The sequence below is a fragment of the Danio rerio genome, chromosome 16, assembly GCF_049306965.1.
Source record: "Danio rerio strain Tuebingen ecotype United States chromosome 16, GRCz12tu, whole genome shotgun sequence".
In the NCBI taxonomy this organism is placed as follows: domain Eukaryota; kingdom Metazoa; phylum Chordata; class Actinopteri; order Cypriniformes; family Danionidae; genus Danio; species Danio rerio.
In genome coordinates, this window is record NC_133191.1 from 6,093,659 (window position 1) to 6,107,219 (window position 13,561).

At 37.6% G+C, this 13,561-nt stretch overlaps 1 protein-coding gene across 16 annotated transcripts in view; it reads right to left on the reverse strand.

Annotated features, from left to right (window-relative positions):
- Positions 1 to 13,561, reverse strand: part of trak1a (trafficking protein, kinesin binding 1a) — a 118,486-nt gene that overhangs the window by 82,305 nt on the left and 22,620 nt on the right. For all 16 annotated transcript variants that reach the window (XR_012391927.1, XR_012391929.1, XR_012391930.1 and 13 more), the window contains one exon: positions 5,018 to 5,344. The gene's annotated coding sequence lies outside the window, so the exon portion shown is untranslated. The remainder of the gene's footprint in view (positions 1 to 5,017; positions 5,345 to 13,561) is intronic.

Consider the following 13,561-nt stretch of genomic DNA (forward strand, 5'->3'; position numbering starts at 1 on the left):
TGCATGCACACATTGCACAAATGGAATGAGGAAGCTTTTACCTGATGAAAATGCACACTTTTTCTATAATGAAAATGTTGTAAAGTCCATACTGCTAAACAGATAATGAAAACCGAGCAGTCTAGACGTCGTACACGCTAGACATTAGCATTGATGCATGACAAGACCTTTGAACTTCTAAAGCTTGGTTCAGGATGGATTAGATTAGGCCACCAATAGGGATCAAAATCATAAAGGTTTTTTGAAACATATATGACTTAAAGGGATAGTTCAGCCAAACAATACATTTCTGCCATCATTCACTCAGTTATGACTTGCTCCAATCCAAATGATGATATTTTGATGAATGTTGGAAACCTGTAGCCACTGACATCCACAGCAGGAAAAACAAATACTATTGAGGACAGTGGTTACAGGTTTACAACATTCTTCAATATATTGTCTTATGTGGTCAAAAGAACAAACAAGCAAACAAACAAAAAACATACAGAACAGAAACAGAAAAACTATTCATTTAATACACTCAAAATAGTTAATAAAATCATAATATGATATATTAGTTAATAATATAGCTAATAAAATCAGTGTATACCAAATAATTATGTTATGTTATGTTATGTTATGTTATGTTATATTCCCAGTACTGGGTTGCAGCTGGAAGGGCATCTGCTGCGTAAAACATATGCTGGATAAGTTGAAGGTTCATTCCGCTGTGACGACCCCTAATTAATAAAGGGAGAAAGCCGAAATGAAATTGAATGTACATTATATTATATTATATTATATTATATTATATTATATTATATTATATTATATTATATTATATTATATTATATTATATTATATTTTACTATATTATTTTACATTATATTATATAATATTTTATTATATGCTATTATATTATATTATATTATATTACATTATATTATATTATATTATATAATATTTTATTATATGCTATTATATTATATTATATTATATTATATTATATTATATTATATTTTATTATATTATTTTACATTATATTATATCATATTTTATTATATGCTATTATATTATATTATATTATATTATATTATATTATATTATATTATATTATATTATATTTTATTATATGCTATTATATTATATTATATTATATCATATTTTATTATATTATATCATATCATATCACATTACATTACATCATATCATATCATATCATATTATATTATATTATATTATATTATATTATATTATATTATATTATATTATATTATATTATATCATATTTTATTATATTATATTATATTATATTATATTATATTATATTATATTATATTATATTATATTATATTATATTATATTATATTATATTAATTCATTTTCCTTCAGCTTAGTCCCTTTACTTATCAGGGGTCGCCACAGAGGAATGTACCGCAAACTATTCCAGCATACGTTTTATGCAGCAGATGCCCTTTCAGCCGCAGGGAAACACCCATACACTCTCACATTCACACACACACTCATACACTACTGCCAGTTTTGTTTACCCAATTCAACTATAGCGCATTTTTCAGGGTATATGCAGTAATCCTAAAGGTAATTTCAATACCTTTTTAAGACTTTAAGACCTTCTCAGAATATTTTAAGACCTCATCGACACTTCAAGTTCTAATCCAGCATTTAACCTAATAAACAGATGTTAATAAAAAGTTGTAGTTAAATAAATCAATGAAGCACAACCATGCAACAGAACTCAGATAAGCTCGGATAAAGCAAAGCTTGAAAGAATAAATTACGCAGTTGTTTTCAGCGACAGGCTTCAGCCACTGTTTAAACTCGTCTTTCTCTAACCAGGACTACGCAAACTTTCATTTTCCCATTTGGCCAGGACACCGGGGTTACACTCCTACTCTTTACGAGAAGTGCCATGGGATTTTTAATAACCACAGAGAGTCAGGACCTCGGTTTAACGTCTCCTCTGAAAGACAGTATAGTGTCCCCTTTACTATACTGGGGCATTAGGACTCACACAGACCGCAGCTTGAGTGCCTTGAGCTTGAGTGTCCCCTGCTGGCCTCACTAACACCACTTCCGACAGCAACTTAGTTTTCCCATGTGGTCTCCCATCCAGCTACTGACCAGGCTCAGCCCTGCTTAGCTTCAGCGAGTAACCAGTTCTGGGTTGCAGGGTGATATGGCTGTTTTAATAAAACTACAATGCATTGGTAAAGGGAAGGACATCCACTGCGTAAAACATATGTCGGAATAATTGGCGGTTCATTCCGCAGTGGCGACCCCTGATAAATAATGGAGTAAGTCGAAGGAAAATGAATGATTATGCTTATCATCAGTGAACTCTAAATGCTAGACCTGAGTACTTCTACAACACTGGAACAAAGAGACTCAATTCCAGCCAGACAGCAGCTATTTTTACCATGCTGAGTGGAAAACTTGTGTTAGTAGGTCAGCTCTTTCCCAATGTATGACCAAGGGGAAAAGAGCTTGTGTCAGTCTTAAGAGAAAAAGTTCTTTATTGCTGATTGAAGATGGGAAAATACACATAATAATAATAATAATAATAATAATAATAATAATAATAATAATAATAACCATCATCATTTCAACAACAGAAGCCAGGACTGAAATATTTTAAAGAAAAATAAAACCTGGCGTCCCTATGCCTGAGGATTGATGCAGGTCAGATAATAAAATGTATGACTCTTGGAGTGGCCTAGTTTCACAAATAAAGGATCCCAAATGGCCCTTTGTATATCTATGCATACACCGTTACTCATGCATAAATATGCTGAGAAGTAACTGTGGGAGTCACTTAATCTTTCATAATTTGACTACTTGAAGCCCAAAAAGTCATGCACTTTTAAAGAATACTCCATTTGATAATGTGAACAAGCTTTCTTGGTTGACTGTTTGTGCTTTTTCTCAATGAAGTTTTAAGCAACATAAGTGCTCATCAACATTTTATTTAATATTTTTGTAATTATCAATAATGTGGTGTTAATTTCTAGTGGTGGGAAAAAATATTAATAAATCTTGTTGCAATATTTTTTTGCTGCAGGATTATATTGATACATTGCTAATATTTTATTACTTCACATTCCACTACGGTACATGGTGGTGTTAAGGTTTTTGTTTTTATTTTGTTTTTGAGTGAACTGGGTCACCTTCAGTGTGCAGTCAGTCAAATTAAGTTGGGTAGGGCTGTACAATACTAAAAAAGCATGTGATATGCAATATTGATGTTGCGTATAGTGATAATGATATTTCTTAATATATAATATTTCCCTAAAAATGCTAATATTATTTGCTATTTTAATATATATATATATATATATATATATATATATATATATATATATATATATATATATATATATTTTTTTTTTTTTTTTTTGTATTTATTTATTTTTTTATGATATTAAACAAACAGGTAAAATATATATTTTTTCAGATCTAATTAATTCTAATTTAGACTAAAAATACAGTGTCAATATGCAAACATTTAGCCTTTATAACACTATGAGTGAGTGAAAACCTCAGAATCAGATATTCTGACTCTGATTGGCTGACGTTTCTCTCTTGTCAGCTCTGGGTTCACCTTCGGGCTGCTTCAGCCAATAGCAAAACAGCAACTACAGAGGAGGTGGAGATAAAGATAGCAAGGCCCCATCTGATCGGTCAAATTTAAATAAACAACAACTGGATAAAAATAAATCTAATTTGTCACACCTCGGCGATATTAATATTGCATATACTTGTAACGGAGGTCTTTAGCCTTCTTGTTAGAGCAACCGACTTCCATGCAAAGAATCGCCAGTTTAATACAAGCTCAGACTGGATTGGGTGCAGTAGGAATGGTGGGTAACATGTGGGGGCTCGTCCGGGATGAGAGTGAGGTTTAGGGGGGTGAGTTTAACGAAGGCCAGCTAACAAAGTGCTATGCAGGTAAAGCTCACTCCTCTGACCTCGAAAGATGCTCTAGCAACAGACGCTAGAGGCCATGGTCTTTAGCCTCCTTGTTAGAGCAACTGACTCCCATGCAAAGAATCGCCGGTTTGATCCCAGCTCAGACCGGGTTGGGTGCAGTAGAACCAGTGGGTTACATGTGTGGGCTCGTCCAGGATGAGAGTGAGTGTAATAGAGGCCAGCTAATGAAGTGCTATGCAGGTAAACCTCACTCCTCTGACCTCTGACCTAGAAGACGCCTTAGCAACAGACGCTAGAGGCCATGATCTTTAGTCTCCTTGTTAAAGCAACCGACTCCCATGCAAAGTATCGCCAGTTTGACGGAGCGGATTGGGTGCAGTAGGACCGGTGGGTTACACGAGGGGGCTCGTCCGGGATGGGAGCGAGGTTTAGGGGGGTGAGTTTAACGGAGGCCAGCTAGCGAAGTGCTATGGAGGTAAACCTCAGTCCTCTGGCCTCAAAAGGTGCTTTAGCGACAGACGCTAGAGGCCATGCTCTTTAGCCTCCTTGCAAGAGTAACTGACTCCCATGCAAATAATCATCGGTTCGATACCAGCACAGACTGGGTTGGGTGCAGTAGGTCCGGTGGGTTACATGTGAGGGCTCGTACGGGATGGAAGTGATGTTTAGGAGGCCAGCTGGTGAAGTGCTATGCAGGTAAATCTCACTCCTCTGATCTCAAAAGGTGCTCTAGCAACAGACGCTAAAGGCTGTAGTCTTTAGCCTCCTCGTTAGATCAACCGACTCACATGCAAAGAATCGCCGGTTCAATACCAGATCTGACCAGGTTGGGTGCAGTAGGACCAGTGAGTTACATACTATTATCATGTTAACAATAATTTTGCAATATATTGTGCAGCCCTAGATGGCGACATCAAGGAAAAGTGAATACAACATTTAAGATGGGGTCAGTTTGTCAGCTTGACAATCCCATTTATTTGCACTGCAACAATACAATTGAAGTGAGGTTCACAAACTAAGACATGTAATTTAGCTTAAAAAAAGTGCTAAAGTTTTCTCTGGTGACATATTTTGGTAACATGCTTACCTGTGATGGTTTCGGCATCTCTGCAAATCCTAGAGACATCAGTGGCAGTGGCTTCGCTCACATACTGCTCCTCCTGGTGGTGTGGAGGGGTGGTGTGTGGGTTCCAGAGGGGCTGGCAGATAGGATGAGGGGTCCGGGGGGAGAGCGGGATGGGCAGGGCTGAGGCTGTGGCAGTGGGGGGCGATGCCGCGGTGTCCAGCTTGACTGCTTTTCACAGGTCAACCCCAGGAGCCATAGGGCAGCGCCCAGAGACAACAGTCCAGTGGGGCCGTCTCCCAGATGTGTGACAAACCACTGTTAGCAAATCAGGAACATCTCTGATATGATCTGGAGAGGAAGGTAAGAAACCAATGGTTAATTAAGTCATGGGCTGAAGGACCGGAGGTTCATTTCTAGGGCTGTGATGATAAATCCATGTATTGTGATTCATTAATTGATTTTTAGATTTTTGGACTTCATGACAATTTTCTCTGGAATAGACTTCGAGCTCACTATTTAACAACAAATGGCACTCTAGGTTGATTTATAACAGCAGATGGCGCTCTATGGTAGGTTTTTAACAGCAAATGGCGCTAAAGACTCTGTTCATGACAGTAGATGGTGCTCTATGCTGATTTATAACAGTAGATGGTGCTCTAGGCTCAGTTTATGACAGCAGATAATGCTCTAGGCTGTTTTATAACAGCAGATGGCGCTCTATGGTAGGTTTTTAACAGCAGATGGCGCTCTATGGTAGGCTTTTAACAGCAGATGGTGCTCTAGGCTAGGCTTTAACAGCAGATAACCCTACATTTCAACATTAAAATCATTCCACATTGACAAAAATTTCAAGTGTCAAAAACAGAAAAAAACAAGCAAACAAAGACATAATCCTGACTAAAACTTTGAATTTTTTAAAATACAAAATAAAACTAAAATAAAGCAAAACAAGCAAAACAAATAAGCATTTTCAAAGTTTATTAATATCATTAAATTTAACATGTATCAGTCCCTGGAGAATTTTGCCAGTCCAGTGGTTCTCAAGATTTTTAAAGCTAAACACTAGAATCGAAGCAAATAATGCCTACAATTTTAAGAAAAGCAGAAATCAATGATTTCATTTAACAAATGTATTTAAAAATGCAACAGCAAAATTATTTACTAATTTAATTTTGGACAGAACTTTGTGTAGGTGTAGTGTGTAAACAATCACAGTGGAGTGATTTAAACACAAGTCTCTTTTTTTTTTAATTTGCTGACGTGAAAAGAAAAAAAAACAACAAATCCCAGTGATTTTGAGGCACACCACAACATGGCATAGTAATGCAGTTTACCCCGCCCACCGATTGATTGACAGGTGCCATGTTTCAATAATAACATGTATACACACATCCACAGAACATTTTTGGCAAAGAAACTTGGATTAAAACATGTTACAACTCACTGTGATCAGCTGCACTTCAGTAAGTAATTTAATAAGTTTAAATTTATTGAAAACAGAGCACGTTCTTAATAAAGAGAGTAAAATGCTATGCAAATCTTGATTGATATAATCACCACAGCTGCATGGTGTCAGTAAACGAGCATATATGTGTGTGTATGTCTGTTCTGCAAACAGCATTTGTGTGAGACTCATCGTTTCAGAAAGGCTTGAATAGACTCCACCACAAATACATCAAATAAACTTACTAGGTATTTTTGACTGGCAGCCTTATTTTAGCTTCATTTGTGTCACTGACGGCTGTTTATCTAACATAACGCAAGAACAGCAGATAACCACGTCGGATCGGTGGGCGGGAAGAACCAGCTGATTTGGATTTAAAGCCACAGGCTACAAAAACAGCTACAATATCCCCAAACAACAAAATGGAGAGACTCTACATTATATAATAAATAATCTGATGAGCATTTTGAGCTGCAAACTTTACAGACACATTCTGGAAACACCAAAGTCTTATCTTACATCTTGTAAAAGGGGTCAAATAGGTGCCCTTTAAATATTAACTGTAATAACATTGTTCAAATCAAAGTCATGTGTCATGTCCAACAACATCATGTGGAGCCTAGCAAGATTAGTTGATATGATGACCAACAATATGTGTAAATCGATAATACATAGCATGTCTAAAATTATTAGGAGAAAAACAATAGTACTTTTTTGAAAAGATTGATGTAGATTTTCGCTGAACAAACATTCTTAGTAACTCACAATATTTACAGTATTGGTTTAAAATGATTTAGAAGAAAAAAAAAACATGAACAGAAATGTTTAACAATATAGATATCTTAATCTTGGGCAAATGGATAAAGGAATTAACCAATGTAATACACAATAAACCAGACAGATAATTTTAGGAAAGCACTGAAATCAACAGTCCACTTCATTCAGCCAATAAAGATTGAAATCCATCTGCTTTCAGTCTCTGCTCAGACAACCATTCAATCAGAGCAGTGATTTACATCTGTTCTGAGATCAGCGGTTAACCCCAAACTGACCAGAGTACTAGACAAAGCCTTTAGGACTGTGTGTCTGCCAGAACTGCAGAGTTACAGCAATCAATCCCGGTGCTGGTCAAACTAGGCCACAACACAGCAGAATTCACAGTCGACGCTGCAAACAAAGACTTCCGCTGATAAAGTTATGCTTCAGCTTATTAAATGAGCATGTCAGACAACAATAATGTGTTGCATCATTCACAGAATGATCTAGAATGGTTTAGAATAGTCTGACACACCCTCCTGGTGATAGGGCCAACAAACAAGTCAACACAAAGCAGGTCTGCCATAGACTTCCATTTTGTTATACTGGCCTACCATTCGTTTCTATACGCAAAAATTTAAACATCACTTACAATGGCTTGTGTTGTGCACAATCTACATCTTTTTATATCTATAGTATTTGTCTGTTGTTCTCTTGCAGAAGCAATCTACCCTGTTTTGAAACGTAGCTGGCACAGTTTTCAAAGCGGTAGTAAAAACTATAGCGTATCTGACTTCATTGATCCCGCCGGAAGTATCGATACGCAGCTATCGCTCTACCGGATGTACTTTCAAATCATCCGTGTAAAAGGCCTATGAGCAGATCCACCACATGACAGGAAGATCTGTGCAATGTTTGATATATAAACCTCAATAGATCATGTCCACAGAGTATTGTTACGATGATCTCCGTTAACCTTGTCTAATAAGTGCTTCCATTATGTGCCCATGGACAAATGGCCCGTTTTCACAGTGGTACGGTATGGTACAGTTCAGTACACTTTTATGGCCGTTTCCACTGTCAAAAGCGTACCGAACCAAACCGTACCTCTTTTTCGGCACCCTTTTGAAAGGGTACCAAACGGGAGAAAGGGTACCAAAAGGGGGAGCTACACGTGCAACTGAACGCTGATTGGTTACAGAGATACGTCTCAAGCTCGTGGAGCTACACAGAACGTAAACAAAGGTACCGCCATGTTTTTTTTAATACAAAGCCGAGACATTACATGGAAATACTATATGCATATAATTACCAGCCATGGATGACCCGGGCTCAAACAAACCTTGTCGTCGTCTCGATGAACAGACACAAAGCAAGAAGAAAAATCTGCCGTGTCCAGTTGTTGTTTAAAAGTAACTTATTCGGTTTCTTCCGGGAGCTCACGATCGCTTCTATATTTGATATAACGAACTTTTTGAGCTGTTGATAATAACGTGAGTGCGATTATTAAAGTGTCTCCGTCATCTGATCCATTCAGATAAAAAGGACAAGCATGATAGTGAAGCGAGAGTGAAACGCGGAAAAAAAAGAGAAGCCGTCAAAACACAGGAGCAAAATTGTTTTAGCAACCTGAATCACGAACAAACTGCCATGATTATCTTCGCCTTTTGGACTATAATGAACTGGGAATGACAAAATGACTCTCTAACAGAGCTTGCATGTGCTGGTGAAGATTACAGACACAGATGAGAGGTTTGCGCTGACTGTGGGCTGTATGGCGTGTGTTTTTGAACTCAAATAAGGACTAAATGTCTGCTGTGTGTAGTGTTTCTGTAATTAATAATATATCAGAGACTGTAAGGGGCTGTATGTGTTCATATATGTTGCATTTATTTTATATAATTACAGACGTTACAGTAGCCTATTTCGCACTGTCATTGATCTGCAGTTATAATCAACTCCTGTTCATAGAAAAGTTAGTAATAAACATTTATAAACAAGTATTTATGTGTATAAAGCATCTGTTTTGTGAGAAGTGCTGCTCATTATGATATGTGAACGACCCATACAGCTTTATTGTAGACATTTATTCGAGCGGGCATGACGTCGACTGAAACTTTGTCATACACCACTCCCACCAAAAGGGTACCCTTTTGGTGGAAACGCAAGCCTGATAAAGGTGACCCGTACCGACCCGAGCCGTACCGTACTGTACCAGTCAGTGGAAACGAGGCAAATGACACTGCATGGCAAATTGGTTGCTTGATTAGACATTTTTAGGTTTGTTTTTAACTTTGCAGAACCATCATGTGGCTAAAACCTGCATGTTTTGTATGTTGCCCTCAAATTGACCTCTTACATGTGTGTACGAAGAATTGTTTTTAGACATCACTGCCAATTATGAGCTCATATACCACAATCTGACACAACTAGTGCACCCTACTGTGGAGATCCTATACCTAGAAACAAGGCTTTTCCACTGTAATGCATTATGCTTACATTTCTGACAGTTGTCCAATTCAGATAAGCGTTCTGAATCTCAATCAACTCCTTTTACGGTTCTGCAAATCAACACCATGACTCTTGATGAGGTGGTTAAATCTGGTGCAAAGGTCAATTACAAGTGTGAACAGCGCCGTTTATCTTCCTCAAAAGTGGCAGTAAATCTTGGACCACTAGCTCCAAACTGCACAACAAATGACGTATTACTAGGTGAGATCAGGGAATACTGCCATTATTCAGATTTATTTAAAATGATCATAGATTCTGGAGCTCTATTCCAGTTTATTTTCCTTACAAACACATTTAAATGCCACTGAACAAGAATACCATCCAGTGTTGAAGAATATTTCCAAGTACCAAAGTATTACCATCTGATATGATCAGTATGATAGGTGCCAGAACTTTTTTTGAAAGGTTTCTGTTTTGCTGCTCTTCTTCATATGATGTTGTTAAAGTGTGCTTCTACTAAAAGGTTAAGTAGATTTTCAGATCTATGCGAAACTAGAGGGCTTATACTACTAGTCTAGAATCTGTCAAGTGCTGCTTCTATGGCAACGGCATTGCAAAAAAAAAAAAAAGCTCTGAAGGTATAAATGCAGCTGCTGTCACACACTCAACACTTAAAATGAGCATGATCTAATAAACTAAATAAAGAACAGGTAAAACAAGTCAAATAAAGTAGCAGGGGGTCTTGGGAAAAGCAAATCAAATAATTGCAGTCATTTCCTGACGACAGGTAAATATATATGGTTACACTTTACTTTAAGATTTTATTAGTTAATGTATGTGCATGAACTAAGTATGAACAACAGTATGATCAGCATTTGCTAATGCATTATTAAATCAAAATTTATGATTGTTAACATGAGTTAATGGACTGAGTTAGCATAAACAAACAAGGAAGAACTTTATTTCCATTATCTAATACAACTTTATTAGTGTTACCATTAGGAACAGTGCAAACTCTTAAATCTGACCCTAACATTACATTTAATTTGATTCAAATTCCTTAATTTAAAAACAAACAAACAAAAAAAAACATATCCAAACAACGTTCATTCATTCATTTATATTCTTTTCGGCTTAGTCCCTTTAATAATCTGGGGTCGCTACAGCGGAATGAACCACCAACTGATCCAGCATATGTTTTACACAGCGGATGCCCTTCCAGCTGCAACCCATCACTGGGAAACATCCATACACACTTATTCACACTCATACACTACTGACAATTTAGCCTATCCAATTCACCTATACTACACGTCTTTGGGCTGTGGGGAAAACCGGAGTACCGGAGAAAACCCACGCGATCACGAGGAGAACATGCAAACTCCACACAGAAATGCCAACTGACTAAATTGTGTGTAGAATATGAGTGTGTGTGAATGAGTGTTTGTGGATGTTTCCCAGAGATGGGATGCGGCTGGAAGGGCATCCGCTGTTTAAAAAAAGTGCTGGATAAGTTGGCGGCTCATTCCGCTGTGGTGACCACAGAATAATAAAGGGACTAAGCCTACAAAAAAGCCTTCCCAGAAAGACAGTCAGAAAGTTACAGCTCATCCAGAACGCTACGGCCAGGATTCGGACCAGAATCAGAAAATAATAATAATAATAATAATAATATTATTAATAATAATAATAATAATAATAATAGCGAGGTAGGTAGTGCTCTCGCCTCACAGCAAGATGGTTGCTGGTCCGAACCTCGGCTCAGTTGGCGTTTCTGTGTGGAGTTTGCATGTTCTCCCTGCCTTCGCGTGGGTTTCCTCCGGGTGCTCCGGTTTCCCCCACAGTCCAAAGACATGTGGTACAGGTGAATTGGGTAGGCTAAATTGTCTGTAGTGTATGAGTGTGTGTGTGAATGTGTGTGTGGATGTTTCCCAGAGATGGGTTGCAGCTGGTAGGGCATCCGCTGCGTAAAAACTTGCTGGATAAGTTGGCGGTTCATTCCACTGTGGCGACCCCGGATTAATAAAGGAACTGAGCCGACAAGAAAATGAATGAATGAATGAATAATAATAATAATAGTAATAATAATAATAATAATAATAATAAACAATTAATTTAATGAGTATTTTTTCTTTTTTATTAAATGTACAAACTAATGAAGTAATAATAATAATAACAATAATAATAATAATAATAATAATAATAATAATAATAATAATAATAATAATAATAGACATTTAATTTAATTAAATAAATTCTTACAGTACAAACTCCTAAGCCTGACCGTAAATTTAATTTGATTCAAATTCAAAACCTATCATAACCAGACAACATTAAATTTAAAATAACCTACAGCAAGAATTCAGGATTTTCCCCTTTTTTAAATAAAAAAATAAATAAAAACAAATAAAATAATATTAATAAAATCTTCCAGAAGAGTCATCCATGTGTCAAAAGTGTTCTCATGACATCATCAGCCTGGAGCTGATCTTGTGTTGTGGCCACATGAGCTCTGCTCTCTGAACCACACGTGAATGCAAGCTGCTATAAAAACAAACCTGCCTCGACACGAGCAAAACTGCGTTCACCTCAAAATCCAATGTTTAGCAAGAACAGACAGAGGATTGCAAAAGCATTTTTGGTTTTGAGCCTGAAGCAACACCATTGAGCTTGTACATATCAAAGATAATTCCACCCCCGTACAGGCCATAAAATGTCTGTCTCCAAGCGATTACACTTTTATAAAGGTGCATTGCCTAATCCCGCCAGCGACAATGAATCACACACAAATCCAAGAAACTGTGAATGGGCCATCATGACATAATCATAAATCAACTGCTGCCTTTGTGGACAGCCTCATTAGCAAACTATAATACCACTGTAAACAACGTCTACCTTACACACCAAAGCTTACACTGAGGGTTTGGAAAATTCTGGATGTTTTTCTATGTAGTCATATTAAGCAATGACCCTCCCTGCGCTTCTTTGGCAGACCGACTGTTGTATTTTGTGCTAAACAATGGTGTGGACCACCCTGCGGTTCTGCTGATTACACCATTCAGAGCTCCTGCAACATGGGAATGTGATAAAAGTAGTGGAGGGGACTTCCTGTATGCTGGACTGTGGAGTTGAGTTTTTCACAATGCACAATGCTGAACTTTTACAGAGAGACACCCTTTGCTTAAAGAGCACATTTCCTATTATAGTACGAGCATGCCTTAAAATAGGGCTGGGCGGTATGGCCTTTATAAAAAAATTCCAGATTTTTCGCCAGAATAAAAACTTTTACAATTTACTATTTTAACAATCTAGGCGCAGAGTCCAAAGCGCATGGCGCAAAAGCATTAAGAGCATGTCTGAATCCACTTTTGCAATTTTAAGAATGGAAAAATACGCTTACGGTCTAACAGAGTTGTGCGTATTCTCTTAATGAGTTATGGGTGCTAGGCTTGGGCGGTAATATGGTATACCGCGAGATCTAAAGATAGCAACGGTATCAGTTTCACGCTCACAGTCACTGTGTCTCCCTCAGACATGTATACTACTCCAGACAGTAAAGTGTCGCCCACAATTAAAGGCTGATTTATACTTCTGCGTCAAACACCGGCGTATGCTATGGCGCTGACGCATAGCCCTTCGCTGCGGCCGTTGCAGTCACTGACGTGCACCTCTCAAAAAATGTAACTACACGTCGCAACAACGCGTAGCGCAAGCTCTGCGATTGGTCGGCTTGGTAGCGCTGACGAGTCTGGGCGGGACTGAGAGCCACGCGAATGGCGCGAACCCAATGTAGCGATTGTTTACAAGTGTGGAGTCCCGTGAAGGAGCTCCGAATGGAAAGTATTGCTTTGTGTTTACCTTATAGTTAAAGTTGTTGCACGTCCGCCAGTTGCTGCCTCAAAATGAGCGAGTTT